Source organism: Ambystoma mexicanum, chromosome 5q, assembly GCF_040938575.1.
Source record: "Ambystoma mexicanum isolate Mex_15411 chromosome 5q, UKY_AmexF1_1, whole genome shotgun sequence".
Classification (NCBI taxonomy): Eukaryota; Metazoa; Chordata; class Amphibia; order Caudata; family Ambystomatidae; genus Ambystoma; species Ambystoma mexicanum.
The window spans coordinates 900,288,933-900,313,967 of NC_090933.1; the positions used below are offsets into that span (position 1 = coordinate 900,288,933).

Consider the following 25,035-nt stretch of genomic DNA (forward strand, 5'->3'; position numbering starts at 1 on the left):
GATTAGGATTTAGGAGGTCTGGCTAGGATGGCAAAACTTCTCCTGGGAGTGATTGAAGTAATGTCAATTGTTCTCGAGTGCTACAACGGACAATGGACTTTCTTTGAACTTTCTTTGAACTTTCTTCTCTGCCCTTTAGTAAAACAAACTTCTCCTTTCACCTAGATTGCCCTCCCTGTACTGCAGCTTAGCCCCACCCACCCTCATTCAGCCACCTTCCTTTAACCTTGCGCTCGCGCACCAGAAGTGAGCCCGAAGTGAAGGGCTGTTTGGCTGTTCCGGTGTAGCGGGTGTAGGGCTGACCTGTTGTTTACATAAGGCTGTGCCTGAATTGTTATGATCTGTCCCCCTTTTAGTTACAAATTGGTAAGTGTTTGAAGCAAAATTCACATTTGTTTATGCTATTTAATGTTTTCGATACGTACGGTGCCTCACACAGTGCGGAAGTGTAATGCAGGTTATCTGCCTCTTGTGTAAACACAGAGCAGGGTTTTGCTACGATTGGGGAAACTGTCTAGCATGGTCATAAATGCTTTGATATTTACATAGATTGTGTGGTTACAAACGTTCACCTACTTAATGTACTATGGTCACGGAAAGAGGCCTTAGTGTGATAATCCGGGGTGATTCATAATCTGTAAATGAATGAGTATTGTGTATTAGCGCAAAAGCCTTGGTAGTCTCTACATTTTTCGCTTATATTGTATATTAGATGCACATTACCGTTGTTTCACAGTGCGGATGCATTGATTTGCATTAGCTTATAGTTTCTTTGAAAGCTAGCTCGGATTGGGGGAAGCCCACGTGAGAATGAAGAAAAAAATGGCAATGATTAAAAAGGATGTCGTGTCGGATATGTTTGCTGCTGCCAACACGCGTAGAGCGAGTTTGGCGAGAGCAGCACTGACACCATTGCCAATAGCCTGTCAGAATGAGGAGGAACTTTTGGAATGTGCCTTGCTATGTTCGAATGATTTGAAAACTAATGATAAAAACAAAACTGCTCAGATTGAGAATGTGGACGCCTCTCAATCATTATTTGCAGAAGACCGCATAAATGAGGCCCTAAGTGACAAACCTATTTCTAACCCTTTTGACAGGAGGGACAAATTGGATTATGGTAACAGCCTCAATAGATCTTTTATTGATACACCTGAAATCTTTCAAAATGGTGAGATAATTTTATTGGGACTGTCTACACATAACGACGCACATGAAGAAGTGTGCAACATAAATGATAATATGTCTGATCTTTCCACAATGCTGGTATGCATAGTGGGTTGATTCTGCAAGAATTACATAGACAAACAGAAGTTCTGAGCAGTGTTCTAAGGGTGTTTGCGTTGCTACCAAGCAAACTACACGAATTATTGCAAGAACAAGAAAAACCACACTTGATATATAAATGCACAATTCAGATCTAAGCAAAGGTTAGGAGAAGGAAAAAACAACTGGCTCTAGTTGAAGAAGTAATTGATATCACAGATTCACAACTGTTATCACAGATTCAACGATAAATGAGTGCTCTAAAGGCTGCAAAACCAATGTTGGGACACTATGGGAATAGTAAATGGGGAAGTATCAGACCCTGATATCCTGATGATAGAACAAGAGGATATCCCTATATTTAAAGGTAAATTTACCAAAAAACAGGAAAACAAACTCAAACAGCAAAAAGCGAGCGCCTTGCAGAATTTGAACAAATCCTCAAGAAAATTTCTTAGAGATAAGGGTTTAAAAATATTAAATGATATTTTCGAGATTTTTAAAAATCCGACTGCCCTCTCCAGAACTGTGACACCAATATCTGCAAATTGTAATAGTTGGGTTTCAGATAAGATATTGAGTAAAGCAGCCCAAGGTGCAATGGCCAATAATATACAGCAAGTGATGCCAGCAGAGGATCCTATACCAGTTAAAAGAAGGGCCATAATATACTCTGTTAATACAGGTTTAGGATATAAGGATAAGGTGCAAGAGAGTAAGAATGAATCCAATACTGTTATCAATATTGAGTCAAAAGAGCAAGTGGAGTCTGAATAGATTGTTGAGACCAATAGACATGAAAACTCAGAAACCAGTAGTTTGAGAGAAAAAGAATTTGTTGGCCAGACTAAATTAAATTTAGATGAAGAAGCAGTGAAACGAATAATAGAAAATATATTGGCTGAAAGGAAGTCCACCAGTGAGAAAGTACACATTGTGCCCAATTATAAAAAGCAAGAAGTGTTAATGCACGATGAGGTCCAGAATAAGGAGCAGGATAGTAGAGGTATTGTGAATGAGAAGTATGATCTTAGAAGGCCAGTATATCCTGATATCCAAGTCTGACATTGAGTTCTCTATTCAGGGATGGAGGACCACTTGATTAGACCATTTATTTTGTCCCTGTTTGCAGAGATCCTTGAATTGAGCTTATTAACCTCAGCGGACATACTGCTTGTCGATTTCATACATACGCAAAGATGTGATTATGTTCGTTTTGTTATACCCTCTCCTCTGGTAAGGCCACTGCTGATGAAAGAGGCAGAAGCATTACAGAGGAGGGGTTTTGACATCACAAACTGTTCATCACTATCCCAACCAATGGAGAGGAACGTTGGTAGTATTGAGAGGGGAGTGGAGCAAGTCCAATTTGCAAAATCCGAGCGTTTGAATCAAGGGAGCTTAATGGGTAAAGAATTAAGACTGCTTCAGGAAGATGGGGAGGTGATCCCTATACACTGACCAAGATTAAATGGGTCAAACCACATTTTAAGAACTGGTTGATGGTGCATAGAGGAATGATGTGTCAGCGTGATGGGGAAGAGATGTTTAACTCTTTGAAGGGTTGTCATTTATCTAATTTTTGGGTACTTATTAATAATACAAAAACCACACATACAAAAATGACAATCCCATTAAAGAATCTGTATGGATAGACCATTGCTATAAGTTATAAAGAGGAAATGATACAGTGAATTGGAATGATAGTAAAGAAGAAATTGAATGGTCGTTAGAAAATACAATAGAGAATGTTTCCAGATTGATTATAAGATCTGAAAATACAAGGACTCCAGGACCCAATAATTTATCTAATAAGATCCTAAAAACATAATACTCCTTTCTGGGCAAGGATTCTTTACACTCCCTTTGCGGACGAAGTTAAATCTAAGACTATCCCACACTCTTGGAAATAGTCTATTGTCCTGCCCGTTTACAAAAAAGGCTCTCGTCTATGCCCTACTAGCTATCGGCCAATTGCCATAGCCGACTCAGATTCGAACATTTTTGCTTCATTGGTCCTATCACAGATTCAGAAATGGATTGATAATTATATCCTTGATAAAAAAAACTATTTGGTTTCAAAAAAGGTATGGGAACTGACTGCGGTGGTCTGATTATTCGAAGCCTTCAGAAAGAAAGTGCAGATAAAAGGCTCTATGCTGGTTTTCATAGCCTCAATGGATCTCCGTATGACCTTTGACATGGTGGATTGATCGACTTTATGACATAGGCTAAGGAACCCGGAAATGCTGCATGGTTTGTTAGACATAATCATTGCTCTATACTGTAGTACGAAATTAGAGTATGCTTGAACTCAGAGGGCCTGCTGTCTAAGGAAACTGACATTGCTAATGGTCTAAGACAGGGGTGTATGCTGGCTGCCACCCTCTTTAATCTTGATGTATCTGGTGCGGGTAAATCCCTTGAGGATAAAGGAATGGTTATCCCAAATCTAGGGGGTGTAAGTGTTGGCTGAATCTCGTACGTGGGTGATTTTCTGTTGCTAGATAGTACTACGGTGGGTCTTCAATGTTTGATAAACAAATTTAGTAAATTCATGGGCGAACTAAAACTTAAAATCAATCCTACTAAGACTGTCATTATGCGCTTGAGCAGAGGTAATAAGAGCCAAATGAAATTTTCTTGGCTTTGTGAAGGAAAACGTGTAAAGATTCAAAATGTTTTAGGATATTTGAGTTATTCTTTCAATGGAACGGGATCTATAACAATGGCCAAAAATGATCTGAGGATAAAGGCAGATATAGCATTGAGGCAAATGCCTCTTATTGAAAGAAAATATAGCAAATGTTCTATGATACCTCTGAGAAAGTTCAATAGATTGAAAGTTTTGCTGAGGCTGTTGTATGGACTTGAGTTTTTTGCATTTGATTTTATGGATTACTTAAAAATGGTGGAAGGAATTGTGTGGAGAGGGGTGTTGTTCTTTCTCCCAAAAAACGTGCCTATGGAACTAATTAGGTACGAATTTGGGCTACAGTCGCTGAAATCCTGTGTACTATGGAAAAGAACATTATTATTGAGAAAATATTTAACAGCCAAAAAGGAAGATTTTTACGCTATAGCTGGAGCGGAAATCCCAGGGGTCTTCATTACGGAATTAAAAACAGAGATAGAAGATCTATTATCGGATCTTGGAGTGCCTATAACCACCTTGCTACAAAATCCAGATAAGGTTTAAAAACAAATTGAGAGGCAATGATTGGTGTGATAATAAGATAACTATTTTAAAATCTAGTATCTATTGTCAGGCAAGCTCCTTTTGGAAACTCTATCCAGAACTAGAAGGCTACCTGAGAAAGTAGCCTAGTAGGGTGTTTTTCAAAACAAACTCGTGCGCTTTAGGATGAACGTTATGAAGACCAATGATATACTTAATATCAGAAATAGGAATAGTGACACAGTTAATTGGTGCCAATTCTGTAAAGTTGAGGGTGTAGATGAAACTCTTCAACATATATTACTTGTCTGTCCTGTACTCCTCCCTCAAAGGATTCTATATTTTGCACAGTTTGTAGACTCCATTTGTTTGGTTAATAGAGAACTACTTTGGAATCAAATGTTGCATGGTAACATAATTGTTTAAACAATTCGATTAATTGCTTTCCTGAAAACCATCTGTGGTCTGACGTAAACATGATGGATATTTGTCTTCTTTTATAATGAATGAAGAGGCCATGAACTACCTGAATATTAGTTTAAGAAATGATGATTGGTGCTAAGGCAGTATCTGAAAAAGAATGTAATGTTTAATTAGAAAAAGGTTTTATTTCGGTAATATTATTTTGATTTTGTTTGTAGTATCTCTTCCATATGTCTGTAAATTGTTTTATGCTTTTGTAACAGTGTAAAATAAACCAAGTATGGGTCCTTTGGTATTGCACTAGAAGCATCATGCAGTACAAATACCACACACTTAGCCCTAATTGAATGTTCCCTGTTCGACAAGAAAAGCAATGCAACATTACCCTCCCTCACTCCTGTGTTGTGACAGCTGAGAAATTGAAAACGGAAGATGTGCAATACAAAGACGAAGCATGCAATTCCTTGAAATATTTGCAAAATGGCGTCTAAGTGCACAGGATCAGTCATTTTGTAAAAAAGCCAGTGTTACTGTGTATGTTGGGGCTAGAATTACAGAGCCTGTAAGAGCTCCCTTAGTCTTACCGGCCATTGTATACATAATTTTTCCACCTTTGTATTTTTATTCTTTTGCAAAGGTGCTGAATTTTGTTTTCAGGGCTTAAGTTATGGTTTCCTCCTGCCTGGTAGTGTTATTTTCACGTTTGTGCTGCCAGTGCAACTGTCTGCATTTAGGAGAGATTTGTTAAATTATGCTTCTGTTATGCTTTTAAGTGCATTTACTGTTTCCATGCTGCTTGTACAGCCCAGTGCCACTTGTGGTTAATAAGTGGCACTGTGCATTCTGGCACACATGTATGGCTAAACACTGACAAATATATTTTTTATTATATTACTGTGCTTTTTCATGCTGGTAAGATAGCTCAGCCATTGATTTGTATTTGTATTTATTTTATTTATAGAGTGCCTCCAACCCTGAGACAGCGGAGCGCTGTTCTTACAGTTTATACAGTGTTAAATATAGCATTCAATTATTTACAATGGCATGGGATATACATTTTAACATTTGCAATCTTATGTACAATTTACAGCAATGACTGATGTTACGGTCATAACTAATTAGGTGTGTAATGATCTTGATTCTGCAACCAAGTTTTTAGTTTGTTGCGGAAAGCTATGAATGAGGGTTCAGCTGTAATGGATATAGGTAGTGAATTCCTTTTTTTTGCGGCCATGACTGGGAAACTGCCCCCCCCCTGCCCGTTGTTGGTTAAAACGCAGTATGATGACACAGTGAGACTGGGCAGTTCTGCTTGGTCGCATTGATGTGTGACAAGTAAAGGTGTCTCAAAGGTAGGTGGGTGCCTGGTTGTAGAGGCACTTGTGTGTTAGTGAGAGTGATTTTAAATCTATTCTTTGCTTGATGTTCAACCAATTTAAGTTCTGTCTAGTTGTTGTAATATGATGGTTTCTAGGTATGTTGCAGGCTGATCTAACAGCATTGTTTTGGAGAACTTGCAGTTTATTGATATTCTGTTGGGAGGTGCCGAAGTAGAGTGCATTACAATAGTCTAACTTGGATAGTACTAGGGCTCTTGCTACCGTGATGAAGCTTGCATGTATAGGAAGTTGCAGATGCTAAGGCATTAGTTTGTCTCGTAAGAGAAAGAGTGGAATCAACGTAGATGCCCAGAGTTTTCATTGTTTGCTATTTTAATAATGTTGCCGTCGATATTGAAGGCTGTGAAGGAAGTTCCTAATTTATTAAGTTTGGCAAGGGTACCTAGTAGTAATAGTTCAGTTTTGTCACCGTTAAGACGTAATCCATGATTGGCCATCCATGATTGTATGGTCCTGTATATGTCGTTCAACCTTTTACTATCTATGACGTAGTCACCTGTGATAGGAATGAGTATCTGGGTGTCGTCCACATAGTTAGTATATGTGGCACCCAGATAATCAAGTATATCAAATAAAGGTTTGGTGAAGACATTATAAAGTGTGGGTGACACACAGGAACCCTGTGGAACTCTGCAGGAGACTGGTGTGGGGGGGCTGATGTGGTTGGTGCAAAGACCATCATAGATCTATTAGAGAGGAAGGATTTAATCCATTAATTGGCTTGGTCGGAGTAGTGTGCGGCAGATGACAAGTGTTTGCAGAGGATTTCATGCTTCACAAGGTCAAATGCCGCAGATAGGTCAAGTAGTAAGAGAAGGGAAGATTTCCCTTTGTCCTTTAGTGTCTGGATGTGTGTCTTTAGATCAATAAGTGCAGTTTCAGTTCCATATCTTGGTCTGAAGCCTGATTGTCTTAAGCCAAGCAGGTTATTGGTTTCCAAATGTTTCTGGATCTGGATGTATGCTGCACGGTCCAGTATTTACAACAGGAAAGGGACTGTGGTAATTGATCTATAGATGGACAGATTGTTAGGATCCAATGTAGGTTTTTTCAGTAGAGGGAGTACCCAGGCATCTTTCAGATTAGTAGGAACAGATCTTGTGTCAAATGACGCATTTAATGAATGTGGTGATAAAAGGAGCGAGCTCGCTGGCTGCATCCTTGATAAGCGTGGCCAGGCAGGCATCACCCTTACAGTTCGAAGGTTTTATTTTGAGTATAATATTCTCTACTTCTTTGGGGGATAGAGGTTTGAAGCTGCATTGTGGCAGATTCAAGTTGGAGGTAGGTAGTGGATTTTGTATTAGATCATTATCAATAAGATTTTTCTTGATTGGTATTTTATTCAGTAGTAGGGTAATTTTGTCTTGTAGGGCATTCTGTATGTCGGTACACCATAGGGTGTCCTTGGTGCAAGTGTCGGGTATGGGGGCAGGTGATTCCAATTATTTTAGAATGTTGAACAGCTCCTTGGTACTGGAGTTAGCTTTGGCTATTCGTTCATTGTAGTCATCTTTTTTTGCCTGGACAATGGCTATTTTACAGTTAAGTGAGGCTGCGTTGAATACATCTTTATTTTGTTTAGAAGGGAATTTTTTTCCACCTGGATTCAGCTGAGCGTTTCTCTTTCCTAAGAGTTTTTAAGGGGGGTGTATACCATTTATTGATATGGGCACTAGGCTTGGATTTCTGTAGTTTGAGAGGGGCTATCCTATTAATAGCGTTAAGGATGGTGTTATTGTATAGAGCCACTAGATCAGATGGGTCTGAGAAGATAGTAGTGGGATGCGTGATGGGACGTAATAAAGGTAGCAGGTTTTGAATTGTAAGGTTACGTTTACATCTTAACAGTGAAGCTTGAGCTTGAATGGGTAAGAGCTTCGGTGTGGCTGTATCAAGTGTGAAGGTGATTAGATGGTGGTCCGTCCATGCATGTGGTGTATTGGCCAGTACCTTGATATTACAGTTAAGGTCTGCTAACCAATCGAGTGTATGACCTTTGTTATGTGTGGGTCAGATAATACGATGAGTCAATCCTAACTCAGAAATGGTGTCCTTGAGGGCGGCTGCTTTGATGTCATTAGGGTCGCCAAGACCTAGACTAAAATCACCTTAGATTATAACTTGTGATTTACATTTAGTATTAATCGTTAGTAAATGTGAGATGTCATCTTCGAAGGTAGTGGTATTGCCGGCGGTCGGTAAATCAGGTGCATGGTGATGGTAGTTGTGGGGGAGGTGGATAGTTTAACTGATAGTAGTTTAGTAGAGGGTAGGTGCTGGTTGTTGGACAATCTTAATTCTAATACTGTTTGGTAAATGAACGCGACTCCCCCTCCTTTGGAGGATGTTCTGTCCGAGCGTAGGATGGAGTATTTGTCTGGTAGGGCTAATGCTAGTGAGGGACCGGATGAAGGATTCAACCAAGTTTCCGTGATAGTCAGGATATCAAGGTCATTGATAGATAGGATGTCAAGAATGTCTGGGGCGTGCGCTTGGAGGGATCTAGCATTGATGAGACCTATTTTTAATGTGTTGGCAATGTTACTGAGAGTGGATGGAGGTATATAATTATGGTTGTCACTTTTGGTGGATTCTACAGTGTCAAGGTTTCTATTGGTTGTCATAGTGTTGTTACTCTTGGATTTTGGCCTAAATTGAGGAGGGGATCTGGAACCAAGTCTTAAATTTCTTGACAATGTGGGACATGGTAATGTAATAGAGTTTTTGTCATGGTTTCTTCGTGGCCATCTAGGTGTTGAATATCCAGTGGTGATGCCGTTTGATGAGTGGTGAGGATCAGATTTTCTGGCAAGGGGCGAGTTCTTGTAAATTGAGGCTAAATTGTATAGAGGTGGAGATGTTGGTGGGGGTATATAGGGAGTATAGTCCTATTAAGGCAGGGTTTTAGGAATAAGAAGGGCTGTATGTCATTTAGTGATGGTAGATTTATTGCCATTGCTAAGTTTATGGTATTCTTACACGCGTACGAATCCATGTTTTTATAGCAGAAGGTTATTCTAGAGATGTTTTTAGTAGTATAGTTAGATGATTTCAGTACATTCAGTATGCTGAAAAGGCCTAGGAATAGTAGTGGTTGTGAGGTCATTATGTCTGCTGCAGGTAGCTAGTAATTTATAGTATGGTAGTGGTAATAACAGAATGGCCTAGGTTCAGTATGTCAAAGTGACAGCAGTGGCACAGTCAGCAAGCTAGCTCTACGTTTCACAGCAACCAATATGTCATATTTGGGCGTGTTCAATGCAAAGGCTTTGAATCAGATGAGTCAGTTCCTAGAATGGTTGATAAAATATCAAATTGTAGCATTAATAGGTCTATATATCAAGACAATCGGATGATAGCACATTGGTGCAGGTATCTATACAGCAGATCGAGTAACGGGAATAACAATGGGTTACTTCAGATGCAGCTGGCACAGTGATATGGTGGAGGATAGTGCGGCTACTAGAGCAAGACACAGTTTATAACATGCATAGTTCTAGATATTTCAATATCGCAGAACAATAAAATGGATTAATTCTGCCTATCTATGCAGCCTACGGGAGAATAGATTAGTACAAGCATTACATTATGGAGGTAGTAGGGCTAACTCGGCAGTATCGCACTCGTATCATTGTAGATGTAACTAATCACTAGAACACAAGCAGAGGCAGCAGGGTAGCAGATAAGACACAGTATAAAGTTTCGGAGTATAGTAGTCACAGTTATGTTAGGGCAGGTGCATAGCCCCGTTAATCTCGTGGTACATTAATGATAGTGCAGCCATGACGGACAGTAGGAGCATGAAGATAGTCGATCATGAGGTACAAATGCAGATTTAGCAATAGACTAGTCCCATATAGTAGTGCCATATACGATTTAAAGATAGCCACCTGCAGATCACTCGCTGCTGTGATCTGCAGGTGGCAGGTTCGAATCCTGGCAAGGCCAACTCAGCCTTTCATCCTTCCAAGGTCGATAAATGAGTACCAGCTTCGGTTGGGTGATGTTTTATGTAAAGCGCTTTGGGGAAAGCGCTACATAAATAATACATCATTACCATTTTCAACTGCGCCGAATAACAACTGTTGTACTTCAAAGCACTGAATCCTTATCAGAGGCATATTGTGCCCCTGCCTGGGGAAGCCAGACTTTATTCTGAGCAAGAGTAATGTACATGAGAGGTAAATCAGGAAAGGCCTTTGCAGGCACAGGGAGGGTGATAGGCAGGGCTAAACGCTTGCAGTATCGGTTTGGCACAATGTCATGACACACTTGATGTTTTATATGCATGCCATTCAGTCCCTTTTTAGGCAAGAGAAGCTTGCAACCCATTTCCGTGCTCAGTGTCCTGGGGAGTGATTTGTGTGATGCACCGATGAAGGACAAGCCATGAGTAACCGGACTACGTCACTATATCACTGACAGAACACCAGGACCTTGTTCTTACCTTTAATGCTTTTCTGTGCATGACTGATTTTGAATCTAAAACTGCACACGTGACCTTTAGTTTATCCTTGCAGTAAAGGGCACACTGGTACCTGAACATTTAATTCATAACGGCAGTCTGTGAACACATCTATGTGTCAAAGGCATTCCTCTCGCTTGATTCTAACCACACGAGGATGGCCCAGGGAACACAATGGGGATGGAGGTGCAGACTTGTTAAAAATGTCAAATTCACTTTGAGGAAAATACTCAAAAGACAGATTTCCTGCGCAGAACTGAGAGCAGATCTAGTCTGTACTTGTAATTCGTTGCATTCAGGGTTACTTTTAAGAGTGGAGTTAAATACGTGTATTTTAATACAACACAGAACCCCCAAACCCCATCCAATAAAAATAGCATTTGAATTCAGAAAAAATGAATGCAGAATTTTCTAATGTAAGCATGGGCCAGTGGTTGGGTTGCCAACTGGCCTGTGTCATTAGAAGCTGCTTTATCTAGTATCGGCTGTCGTGCCAAGACCACTTTGCAAAAGGAACAGATGAATTTCCACAGATGGAAGGGGGAGATCCTCTTCTGGTGCCAAAATGCCCTGGGTGTAAGGGGGGATTAGGGATGGCTGCCAACATGCACTGGGAGGGTGGAGGAGCCAAGAGTGGTGGGCGGGAGAGTGCCAAAATGCACTGGGAAGGTGGAGGAGCAAGAGGGGCAGGAATGTGCCAAAATGCCCTGGGAGGATGGAAGAGCAAGAGTGGGGGGCAGGAGAGTGCCAAATGCACTTGAAGGGTGTGGGGGCAGGATGGGAAGGAAAGTGTCAAAATGCCTTGGGTGTGAAGGGATCAAGGAGATGTGTCAAAATGCAAGAGGAACATGAATGTGCCAAATTGCACTGGACGGGAATGAGGTGTCACGAGCAGCATGAAAGTGGGAGATGAGGGCAGATCGCCAGTGCAGAGAGAAGCCGGTGTTCAGAATGAATGTGCCACAGCCACTAAACTAGTCAATGGAGATGGCATAGGGAAATCGGGTGTTACGGTAATCCCACCCCCTGAATAAATTCCCAAACATGAAATTGACAAAATTGAGAAAAACACCTTGATGTTGAGTGGCATCAATGTCTTTTCCATATGTTGTCTGATTTTGTAATTCATTAGTCTTCACCGAAGAATAGCCTGCTGTATGAGCACCTTTAGTTTATTTGTTAATGAGAAGATGTGGTATTTCACTTTCATTTGTTTTCTCTGAAGGCAATTACTTTAAGATAGTCACTTAATTCAAGATGGTGTTGAAATTGAAATGGACCGTTGAGAGGCCTCTTTTTCTTGGCGTGTCTGGTTTAACACCGAGTTCCCAAACTACTGAGGGGTAACAGTGCCTAACAGAGAACAGTTCACGCCAGCAGGAGCATTGCAAACTAGAGGTTCTGTACATAGAATGCAACAATACCAACTTCTTGTTTATGCAGCACTTCATCATCTAGCATCTCAAAGCACTGTAATAGCATGTCAATGTTACTCATTGTATCCACCTCTAGGGGTAGGGGGGTGGAAGCATCATGAAGGGTTGAGTGGGCCTACTGGGATTAGAACCTGTGGCCTTGACGTAACAAAAGACGTAATGGAGAGATCTTTTCACTGGCTGCATTAGTTCAGTGAGCTAGTTTACCGGCCATAGAGGGGCAATGTCATTATAGTATGCCTGACTCAAACACTCACTTATTTTGGACTGTGGGGAAGAGCTGGGATGTTGGCTTGATTTATTTTTCTTCATATGCTGTGGCCTGGATGTACCTATGCTACATTTTTATATTTGTATGTGATCATGTAGATTGTTAATGGACATTACTGTCTTTACCTTCCGTGTCATACCACACATTTTTCCATTTACAATTTGGCAAAGTAACATTTTGCTGCATTTTTACCTTTTTTTTTTTACTGCAAAATAGGTAGATGGTGGGGTTGGATTAGGTCTATAGAAAGGGTGGGTTGAGGGAAAAGGTGAGAAGAGTTGCAGCAGTTCTTCCGCCACATTTTGCAGTAAAAAATACCCACCAACGCTGGGTCTCAAAATCGAACATGCAAAATTACGATACCTAGGGATACTGATTACTAAACAGCTAACTGATCTCTATGAGGCGAACTTCCCTCCCCTACTACAACAATTCCGGGCCGACCTGGCGAGATGGGAGAAGCTCACAATATCTTGGCTGGGACGCCTCAACGCGATTAAAATGGTGTCCCTTCCCCGATTCCTGTACCCCTTCCAAATGCTACCCGTCAGAATCCCAAACAGTTTTTCTGTTGAATCCAAAAGAGCCATCCTCAAATTCCTCTGGTAGGGGAAGAAGGCAAGGATCTCGTACAAGACTCTATCACTCCCCAAAGAGAAAGGCGGGGTTGGCCTTCCTAACCTGCAAAAAATATTACAAAGCTTCCCAACTCAGAGTCCTGATCCCCCACCTACGCAACCTCACAAGCACCCAATGGGTCAACATGGATAACCATTACTTCTCACCCGCTACAGTATCAGAATGGCTCTGGTCCCCCACAAAGAGGATCTCCAGTAAACTCAAAGATCATCCAATACTTAGTACTATATGGAACATTTGGACTCCGGGCAAGAATATGCTGAACATTACCACATGGCATGGCCCGCTCCCCTAAGCCATTTGTGGTCACCTGGAATCAACGACCAAATTCCGAATGTCGGAAGGTTCCAAGCATGGTACGAAGCCGGCCTGGAAAGAATTGGGCAACTACAAAAAAAGGACTCTTTCATATTCCTTCCAGAATTAAATGAAGCCCTCGGAATTGGCCCTCTATCCACGTGCCAGTGCATTCAAATAAAGGGCGTCTTGACGAGACCGATGTGGCACTCTTGTTTAATGAGGGACCTTTCACCCTTTGAGAAGATATTGGACTCAAGAACAGAAATGAAAGGTCTGATATCAGCAATGTATATAGAACTGATAGAGGGTGAAGGAGGGAACACAGACCTATTGAGAGACAAATGGGGAAGGGACTTTGGTGAACAATTCACCCCGGACCTATGGGGAACCATATGCAAAGCAGCCACACAGATTTCTGTCGCAAATCAATACAAGCTTCATGCCATCAAACTACTCCATAGATGGCAATATGACCCCACCAGATTATCCTAAATGTTCCAAACAGTTAGCCCGGAATGCTGGAGGGGATGTGGAGAAAGCGCAGACTACTGGCACATGTGGTGGAGCTGCACCTACATAACAGTCTTCTGGAACGAGGTCCTAGGTTGGATAAAAGAGATCGACGGCATCACCAGAACATTAGACCCTCACCTCATACTGTTTGGCTTTGAGAAAAATGAAGACGACTGGACCAGAGTAAAAGATCTGGCCCCCCAGCTACTGTTGGCAGCCCGAGCTATACTTGTTACAAAATGGAAATCCACCTCACTACCCACTAAAAATGAATGGATTAACGTCGCCTCCAACATATGCATAATGGAACACATTACGGCATCACTCCACGGAAAGTCAGCGCAAACTGAAGCCCTATGGATGGACTACAAAACCAAATATCTCCCTGACGGACTCTTTCGGGGCTCAACCAACGACCTCTTCCGTGGTGATCTAGACACAAAATAGAAACACCCCACTACGATGCACAACTCTACTCCCACCACCGAAGCCATTTATACGACGCACAAGAGACCTTGTCTTCTATTTGTAAAACGCTGCAACGACTGAACTGAAAACTGCACGACCGAACAGAGGGTGGGGGGTGTGAAAGGGGGAATGGGAAGTCCGGTACTCATACAGGACTTAATCAGAGACAATGAACTTGTGAACACAAATGCCAATTATACTTGAATCTGACTCATAAGTCTTGCATACCAAAGCCTTAATTTATCTGTTGTACCTTGACTTATGTTTGTAAACTAAATAAAGACAAAAAAAAAAATACCCACCAAAAAGGCCCACAAAATTGGCTAAATGTAATTCGGGCAAACCACATCGTTTGGCTATCTTGACTAGCCCATTTTAGTGGCGTTCTCAGGAAGGAAACAATTATAGGTTTAGAACGTTACTTTGAAATAACTAAGTTTGAAAATCAAATTTCAAAACATCATCTCAAAAGGACACCTTCATTAATGAATACTATGTAGTAAATTGTCTACAGTTTATTGAAATATAAATGGGAAAATCTTTAATTCCGAATATGGTTTTCTAATGCAGTTTAATCTGACTTGGAAATGGTGTATGACCCATGCCATCCTCTTGCCGCCCCTGACAACGTGCCTTAAAATATGGATTGAGACATTGTACTGGTTGAGGTGGGGCATGCTTTCCATTGCAACACCTGTCACTCTTTTGAATATTTCAATTTCCTACCCTATGAACAATGGACATTAGGATTTTCGTCAGAGAAGGGACGTGCTTTTGTGTCAGCGGAAGCAGACGTTTCCTCTAAACAGAGGATCTTGACTTGAGTTATTGACCCGCTTTAGTCATCTCTCTTTTTCTCTCTCTCTCTCTCTCTCTCTCTCTCTCTCTCTCTTTCTCTCTCTCTTTCTCTCTCTCTTTCTCTCTCTCTTTCTCTCTCTTTCTCTCTCTCTCTTTCTCTCTCTCTCTTTCTCTCTCTCTCTCTCTCTCCCCTTCTCCCATGAGATTCCATGAAGGCTTTGTTGACATCCGAAAATGAAAGATCCATCTCAGAGGGAATCAAAAGCAAGTCAGTGCCCCTTCAAGAAGCTACTGTAATGGGGCAAATGAATATGCAGTTAATACCTTCTGCTCCTGCCCCTACTCCTCACCATTACCATACAGGTGATAAACAATACCAGCTGAGGCAGCCTTACTGCCCCATACATCTAGGTGTGAGAGAAGACACAAACTAGGGCAGGTCCTAAAAAGCCATTCTAAATAGCCAGTGTATACGCCTCTGCATAAAGAAGTAGTTGGGTTGCGCGACACTAAAAGGAATCACAGTTTAAATAGTAGAAAGCACAAGTAGTGCGCTGTATATAACACTGAAGAGAGGTGGATTTGAGGGTACCAAGAAAGGGACTCACTAAATTGATAGGGCAGATTGAATCATAGGCAGTATAAATGTTGAATACACAGGCAGGGAAATCAACGTATGGCAGATGCACAAAGTGAATGTGATATAAACAGACACAAATATAGGCTGCCAACATGGAGGAGAGAAGCGCAGAAGTGAAGCCATTTTCCTAGCACAAAGGCTGCAGTGGGACTAGGAGTTAGCAATCCCTCAAACAAGATGTTGAATTCACAAAAGCATGTTTATTTTAGAAGCTTGAAACTGCCCAGACAGTAGCTTGTGGCAGAAGTCAAGGTCAAATGCACAGAAGGGAGAAGTGGAGATGCAGAACGCAGGGACGAGATAACAGTTCCTAGAACGAGAAGCTGTCGATTCCCACGCTAATTAGGTTACATTAAGAGCACAAACAGCTATTGGTGACAGGTGCATGAGATGAGTGAGCCAAAAGACTTTGTTTCGGATAGATGAAGAAAGTGGCCCATCATAACAAGGAGCACAACATGCACGTTGGAATTAGCTAAAACCCCAGTAAATAATAAGAAATGTGTTCTCTAGCACGTTCCCCTCACACGTGATCAAGACATGAAAACACTAGCTATTCATTATAAGCCAAGTACAGATAATAGATGCCTGCTAAAACTCCTCAGCGCACCGACAGACACAAGACGATAGACAAGGCCAAAATACAAAGGAATATATAAGCCACATGGATTGAGACTGATGAGGAGTACTTTAACTGAATTAGTACAGACCATGGACTTTGCTCTCTTCTACCCTATGTGTCTCTCACAATTTAACATCTCGTCTAAGTGCCCAGGTTCTGTGAGAAAATTGCCAACCAGTAAATTCCTTCATGTCATACCGCTCATGATGAACAAAGCCAGCCGATCAGTGATGTTATCTGGGTTGGGCTGGGCTCAGGAGGAGCCATCAGATATATCTAACCAAATGGGGAAATTAGCCCTTATGAAACCTATATGTATCTTAAGGTACTAACCAATTCTAACCCCTTATAAGTTTTGTAACCAAAATCATAGTATGACGTCATTAGTGACTTATTTGTAATTCAAAAAACGCTCACACTCAGTACAATGTTGAGAGCTGGTTGTATGCTATCCTGGCCGCTATTTTGTATATTTGAAAAAAGCTGGGTTTTACCATGCACTTAAAGTACTCTATTATTGAGTATTATTATTGTTTTTATGCTTTGCAGGATTCTGGACCCATCTGTTCACTAATTTTAAAACCTGACACATTTTGTATTTGTCGGCATAAGAGGTGTTGTTCAGTGTGTAACATTATTTACTTATTTATTAAATTTGTTATACGCCCAAGATCCTGAGGTATCACGGCGTAGTTACAGACAGTGGCAAAATACAGTCTTAAAGCCGAGCACAGTAATGCAGACACTAGAACAGTTATACATTTATAAAACAATGATATACAATTATATACAATGGCGCAAGGACTTAGGCTTAAACTAGTCAGGTTCTATGTACATGTTAGAACTGATTGAATAACCAGGTTTTAAGCAATTTTTTGAATTGTGGAAAGGAAGTTTAATTCTTGATATTAGTGGCAAGGGCATTCCAGTGCTTGGGGGGTGGGGGAAGTACTTTGAAGCTGCTGCGGCCTGCTTTTTCTCTTTTATATCGTGGGACTTCGAGATTTTCGCTATTGTTCAATCTGAGGAGTCTAGTGTGATTTTTCTTGGTGACTGCATTGAGTAGGTATTTTGGCGCTTTGTTGGTAATACATTTGTGGGTGATGCTGAGGGTTTTGAAGAGTATTCAGGCTTTGATGGGGTGCCAGTGGTTTTCTCTCCTGATATTGGAAATGTGGTCAGATTTCTTTATGCCGAGTGCCGCTCGAAGGGCTTTGTTTTGCATCAGTTGAAGTTTGGCTAAGTTTGTGTTAGATGTGCCTAGGAAGTGGATGTTGCAATAGTCGAGCTTAGAGAGTATAAGTGCTCTTGCTAGTGTAACACAGTTTTTGGCAGTAAGGAATTTGCGGCTGAGGGACATGAGTTTGGATGTGTAGGATGTGGAGGAGGCTGAGGTGTTGATTTGTTTGGTCATGGTTAGAGTAGCGTCTAAGTATACACCGAGTGTCTTCACTTGTTTAAGTATTGGGATTGTAGTGCCATCAATGATAAAAGCCGAGTAGGCTCTAAGGAGGCGATTTTAGATGATGATCCTAATATTAGTAACTCTGTTTTGTCATCATTGAGTCAAAGGCTGTTGTTGGCCATCCAGTTTTGTATTAGTGAATAGATTTTATTAATAGACACTGTGTCTTGCCCGTGGTTCCCTGTTAGGGGGATGAGGATCTGGGTGTCATCTGCGAAGTTGGTGTAGATGACACCCATGGCATCCACTGCTACAAAGAGCAGCTTGGTATATGCGTTGTAGAGAGTGGGTGATAGGCAGGAGCCTTGCGGGAAACCCAACGGGACTGGTAAGGGGTCGGCTGATTCTTTACCAATGGGGACTCTTGAGGTCCTATCTGTGAGGAAGGATTTGATCCAGTCTGTGGCGTTGTTGCTTAGGTTGAAGTTATTGGCTAAGGTGGCACAGAGTTTGTCATGGTTGACCAAATCGAAAGCCGCTGATAGGTCTAGAAGCATAAGTAGGCAGAGTTTGCCTGATTCTCTGGAAGCATCCATTTGGATCTTCAGGTTGAGTAGAGCTTTTCAGTACTATGGTTTGGGCAGAAACCTGACTGTCGGTCCCCCAGTAGTTGGTTGTGTTCTAAGTGATTTTGGATCTGGGAATGTGCTATTTTGTCAATAATTTTCAGGAGAAATGGGACAGTGGTTATGGGTCGGTAGTTCGCGGGGATTGATGGGTCCAGTGTTGGTTTTTTGAGGAGGGGTGTTACCCATGCTTTTTTAATACTGGCAGGGACTAGGTTTGAACTGAAGGAAGCATTGACTAATTCGGTGATGATGGGTGGGGGCACATAGTTTAACTAAGTGGGATGGGAATTTGTTTTCTTTGCAATTGGAGGCTTTGAGTTTGGCTATTGTGTCTAACACTTCTTTATTTGTGACTGGGGTGAAGTAAAAAGGGGCACATCAGAGGATAATTGGAGTGATGGTGGCTATGTTAGGAGTGGTTTTTTCAGCAAAGAGTGTTTTTTTACTGTCAATTTTCTTTTGTAGCAGCGTTATTTTAGAGGCTAATGTGTCTTGTATTGTAGAGCACCATGCTTTACCGGTTATTATGTGGTGGTGAGATTTGGCAGGGATTCTCAAGCTCTCTGAGAATAGCCAACAGTTCTTTACTGTCAGAGTTCACGTTGGTAATGCGCTGGTTGAAGTCGTTGGCTTTATGTGCGATTATAGCTAACTTGTATTTTTTATTGGCTGCTTCGAAGGCCTTTGCTGATTCTGGACTGTTGGTTTTCCTGTGTATGTGTTCAAGCAATCTTTTTGCGCGTCTAAGAGAGATTAGCTCTTCATCAAACCAGAAGCAGGAGTGTTTGTACGGTTTCCGTGTTTTTGTGGTAACAGGGGCAAGTGAATCAATGGTTTGGGTGAGGCTTTGTTGGTAACAATCCGCTAAGTAGTTGGGGCTATTTGTGTTTGGTGTGACAACGGCTAATGCTGAGCTCAGGAAGGGGATAGATTGTCCGCTGAGAGCTTTTTAATATTTCTATTTTTGAAGGTGTTAGATGGTTTAGGGCTGGTAGGGTCGGTACTACTAGACTCCAATGTGAAGCTGATGACAGATTGTTCTGACCACGCTACAGGGAGGATAGCATCTATGGTGATTTGGGAGTTAAGGGTGAGAATCCAGTCCAGCGTTCTGCCTTTTGAATGAGTGGGTTTGTTAATCATCTGAGCAAAGTTCATGTCTGACATGGCTGTGTGGAATGCAGATGCCTCCGAGTCAGAGGGGTCTCCATACCCTAGGTTGATGTCCCCTAGAATGACGCATTTAGTTCTGGGCTTGATGATGGGCGTAAGCAGAAGTGGAATGTCTAGGTTAGGGTGGGTGTTTTTATTGGGTGATCTGTATACCACTAAGAAGTTAGTGGTGGTTTTTGGGTTGGATGTGAATTTGACTAATAGGAGTTTGTAGCCCTGTACTTGTTCCAATGGGCAGGCTCTGTATTGTAATGGGTTCTGGCTATTATGGCTACTCCTCCTCCTTGGAGGTCGTTTCTATCTGTCTGTTCTGCGGTTACTGTTTCCTTGTGGGATGGCAATGGTTAGTAGTGGGCCTGCGGCCGGGTCTAACTAGGTTTCGGTGATCACTAGCATGTCAAATTGTTGATCTACGATAAGGTCATGGATTTCTATAGCGTGTTCTTAGAGGGCTGCCTATGGCTTTTTATGTTTGTGGTTGGTTTTTTGTGTTTTTGGGGGTGGACTTTTATTTGGCGATCATTGGACGAGATTGGTGTTAAGGTTGGGGTGATTGTGGTTCTATTGGCTTGGGCGCTTGGTGGTTAGCGCTGGGTCTGGCTCTGAGTCTGTTGAGTCTGGTGATGCCTAGAGATGGTATGGGCTTTTTTGTTGGTCGTAGAGCCGGGGGCGGGGGGAGTGTCGTGAGGTGGTGGGTCAAACTAGGGCTAGTGATCTTAGCAGGGGTGGTGGCATTGGTCCTAGCACTATTGTTATAAACGGTAGTGGCGGGGAAAGGGGGTAGGGAGGGCAGAAAATGGGTGGGGCATGGTACTGGGTGGTGACGCTGGCATCCTAGCCTGGCTAGGCCAACATTGACTTTGATGAAGTGGCCTCCTGTGCAGGGCACAGAGTGGGGCATTATACAGAACGGGAACATTATGATAGATAGAAATGTTAACATTATAGGCTTGGACGGGTGGTAAGATAGTAGTGGTGAGCGCTAGCGAGCGGGCTGGGCAGCTTTTAGTGTCTGGGTTATGAATGGCAACAACTAAATCAACTTTCCCAGCAAGCAAGATTGAATCATGAATGGCAATAACTAAATCAACTTTCCCAGCAAGCAAGATTGCGTCGTGAACGGCAACAACTAGATCAACTTTCCCAGCAAGCAGCATGCATTGGCAATATGCATTGGCAGTGCCAACACTTTGGACTTTTGTGTAGGCATGGGATAGGCACTTGTCAGGCACTGCCATAGTGGTATTAACTATCCATTGATGGTAGCAAGTGCAAAATGGAGCGAGTACCTGGGCATCTAATGGCAGTGCCTGGCAAATGCATAATACTAACACACAAGCCAAAACTGTTAGCTTTGCCAATGCTTGTTTTTAACAGAACTTCAGTGAAGGACCTGGATAGTTCTTATAAATCGAGTGGCTGAAGACAGCCTTCGTTCAGACATTTTTATTACACCAGTAGCGTGTTTACAGCACCAATTAAGTCATTAACTCTTAGAAAACACTGGCAGGCACTTCCAGTGCAAAGTTTGATGGTAAGGCTTGAGTTCCCATGAGGGGGTGTTTTGGGCGGTGAGGGTCAGGAATGGCCATAGGGATTAGCATGGCAGTCAATGGGTGGGCAATTAATCGAACAACACCTACAAGCTTTGTCTCCCTCCTCATATCCCTTTTCTCCCAATTTTCACATGTTTGGCTTACTCTAATGCAATAGATTCGGCTTATAAGTGCAAACACCACCTACTAGCCCAAACTAAAAAATATCCCGAGGGCACTAATACACTGGGTACCGTACACGGCACTGCGTCTGCATAACCAGAAACTCTTTCTGGAAGCACAGATCTAAGAATAGGCAGAGGGTGTCAACCTGGTTAGAAATGTGTCCTCAGGAGGTTGGGGTGGTCCTCTGTGTTACTGTGTCCAAGTACATTGAGAAATAATGCGCGCTATGCAGTCTCCTGGCCTTGCTTCAGTTTCCAGAACAAAATAAGTTCCCAGTTAGGGAACTCCCGTCTCCTGCACACTGTCTATAGCTATCTAGCCAAACAATTCAAGGTGGAACTTGAGCATCTCAGAGTAATTTTGGGAAAAAGTAGTATGATGGGAGCCACCTTTAAGCTGGCAGGCAAGATATCAGTGCAAAGTGGAATGCTGATGGGAAAAGGAAGGTAGGAGCAGGTCAGGGGTGCCAGCTCCTTGACTATTTTTGGTATGAAGGGCATGGTAGCATGAAGGATAGGTTCAATACAGCAGGGGTGGTTGGTGGAAAGTCTGATGGTGAGGCGATGGTGAGAATGGGATGTATAGAAAAGAGGACAAGGGCAGAGTATCCCATATCATAGAGATTTTGGAGGGGGAGGTAGCCTCCAAAGAAACAGTTGAGGGGTGAAAACATTGACTGGAGAATCATGGAAAACCTTTAAGGATGAGAGAGGAAATGAGGTTAGCATAATAGTTGGACTTGGACTTGGTGGAGGCTAGAACAGTATTGAGAGCAAGAAACAATTGTTTCCATGGGTGAAGCAAGTATGGTTGGAGCACACGTTTTACACAAATGGCACAAGTTGAGGCATGTGGTTGACTTGAACTGCTTGTTGTTTGCAGAGACCCATGGTTGAGGGCTGTGTCAAGTCAGAATGAGGGGACAGACACTCCGAGGACATTTCCAACATGTGTTTATTAACGAATAAGAGTAAGGCCTAATTTGCCCTATCGCTATGGTGCTTGTCGGTCGGCAGTAAAAGCCCAAAGGAATAAGACTGTTGTCCAAAACTAATGCTAACCGACCCTACCACTATTCTAACAAACTAAGATCAGGAGAATGACTCCCTTCTACTGGTGGATGCTTCTTGCATTTTTCTTTTGTAATCTTACTTGTTTTTTTATTAATAGTCAATTTTCAAATATTCTATTGTTACTTTCTGTGCCAGTTCCAATAGTTCTCTTTGCAAACTGTTGGCTTTCCTTTCCTCTTTAATGATTATTTTCTTTAGTCTTTGTCGAATTCTTTGACTAATATAATCTAGGTTACTGTGTAAAGTGTCTTTTCCTATGTGTTAGAATTAGGTTTCAACATTTCTTGGTGTATTCTGTCTTGTATATCATTTATTTTGGTGGCTTCTCTGCCCCTCACTTTATTATATTATTTCTCTGTTACATTCCCCTCAATGTTCCCTGAGTAACTGGGTGTTTCCCCCTCTTCGTAGGATGTGTGACCCACGTTCCGTGGATCCCTCTGTTAGGATTATCCCTCTTTTAGGATTATTTAAGATCCTTCTTATTTTATCACTGTTTAAATTAATCAGATTCGTAAATTATACTGTTACGATTTTCTATGCTTGCATAATGAGCCCCGCTCGCCCGGCTCGCCCCCCGGTTCTCCCATTCTCCCCAGTACCTTTAGTCTGTCTGGGGAATGTCACTGAGGCCTGTACTTGTGTGCGACCTTCTCATTAGCGCAGTTTCTTTGTCGGCATCTTCTACTTGCTGTCCTCTCGCAGCATTGTGCTATCTCGTCGGGAGACCGGAGCATTTTCCGATTCCACCTCGGTACAGTGTCAGCATTGTTAGATGGGCAGCCTGCCCACCACAATGTCCTTGTGGTCATGCCACCTCCCACTTTGGACACCACTTGTCTCTGCTTCTCGCTTTCTGTACACACTGATCTTACAGCATTTGTTTCCTATGTTCAGAGCACTACTGAATGTCGCGGGCTCTGCTGCTTTCTCCAGCTTCTCCTCATCCCCTGCCTGCATATGTGTTCCCCTCTCTCCGTCTTGTTCGGCCTGCACTCTTTCTTCAATCTCCTCGTCCCAGTTGATTGGAGATTTTTATTTAAAGAGACATTTTCGTTTTCTTCCAGGTGATGGCATAAAATAGCTTTCACTTGAGCCAGGTATCGGGCCTTGACACTACTTTGGATATTAGATAGTCTCACGTTGGCCATCATGTGACATGATTAGGGAGTTCCTCACAGGAATAGGAGTCCTCGTCCCCAAAGGGGAGTTTCTCCCAGTGAGGTCCCACTTGCATACCTCTAGGGATGGTATTGCGGACCGGGAGCACCTCCCTAGCCTCACAGGGTGGGGAGGGTCCCCCTTGCGGAGAAGTAACAAATTCCCTTGACTCGTCAGAGGGCATAGACAAGAGGGGGTAAAGGATTGAGTACAGTTATTGGGCACAATGAGAGCTATCAGTGATGAATTGAAATCCCAAAATGCCAACATAAAGGAGAAGGTAAGAGATGGGCAGGGGCTCACAGGGAAATCAAACCATAGAGCTGAGTTTGATTTTCTATTAAGGGATTTTGGAAGGAGGTAGAGTGGAAGAGGGAGAGAAATTGTGAAACATAGTAGAGAGTGGTCAAAGGGTGACGTGTCAACAGAGGGGTCATAAAATGTATGTGCGTAACAGGAAGATTGATTGATTGAGTGAGTTGTGAGGATTGTGGGTTGAGGGGTTCTTGAGTGTATTAAGAGAATGGTCGAATGGTCAGACACTGTCCAGCTGTAGATTTTGGGCCTTGGTAATGTTTGGGAAGATACATTTACCAATGGGTACGACTAGGACTTCAGCAGGAAGTGATTTCAGGTGGAGGACCAGATTATCAAACACATGGTTAAGGGAGCGAATAGGTGAGTATGGTAGTAAGTATAGTTTGTGTGAGACATTAAAATAGTGATATGTTCGAAATAAGAGTATGAAAACTCATAAGGTGTTCCGGGGGTGGGGGGACAGAACTGTCTCTGCTGATTCCGATGTCAACACCACTACCATTCTTAGATGGGCTAGGAGTTTGAGAATACATAGCAGAGTCATTCTGCAAAGCCGGAAGAGTGGCAGTGTAATTTGGGAGGATCTTTGTTTCATTGACAGCATCACAATAAGATGTTGTGGTTTGAGACAAAGTGTTCACCAAGAAGGAAGCAGTGCTGTAGTGTGGGCAGTGGTGGAGCAGAAAGAAGGTCGAGGACATAGTGGGTGCTCCCTGTGGGAAATGAGTAGGGTAGATGAGATTGATATGGATGTGGGTTGAGCAACCAGTGGTGTTGTGGAGAGGGGATAGGGTGACAAGAAGGAGCAGTTGGGGACCATGCAGGGGAGGTCATGGATTGCGCAGATGAAGGGTTGAGGTGGGTAGGAGGAACCCATGCAAAGCATTGTAGTAGGAGAATGAGAAATGACAAGAAACATACTTTGGTACGTAGGCATAGACAGGCACAATATGGGTGGTACTTATCAGTGCCAAACATGAGTGGAGCAGCACAGAGCAGGTGATGTAACCCTTTTCTGTTTCCGCCCTTCTTATGTTGAATAACACAGGGTTTGGACAACCTGTGTTAGACATGGTGTCAGGCACTAGCCTTTCTGGCCATAAAAAGGGCAGATCACACTCTCAAAAGAGATT

General features: G+C 42.3%; 1 protein-coding gene across 1 annotated transcript in view; it reads left to right on the forward strand.

Annotated features, from left to right (window-relative positions):
• Positions 1-25,035, forward strand: part of CPQ (carboxypeptidase Q) — a 1,957,200-nt gene that overhangs the window by 495,335 nt on the left and 1,436,830 nt on the right. The window lies entirely within an intron of this gene.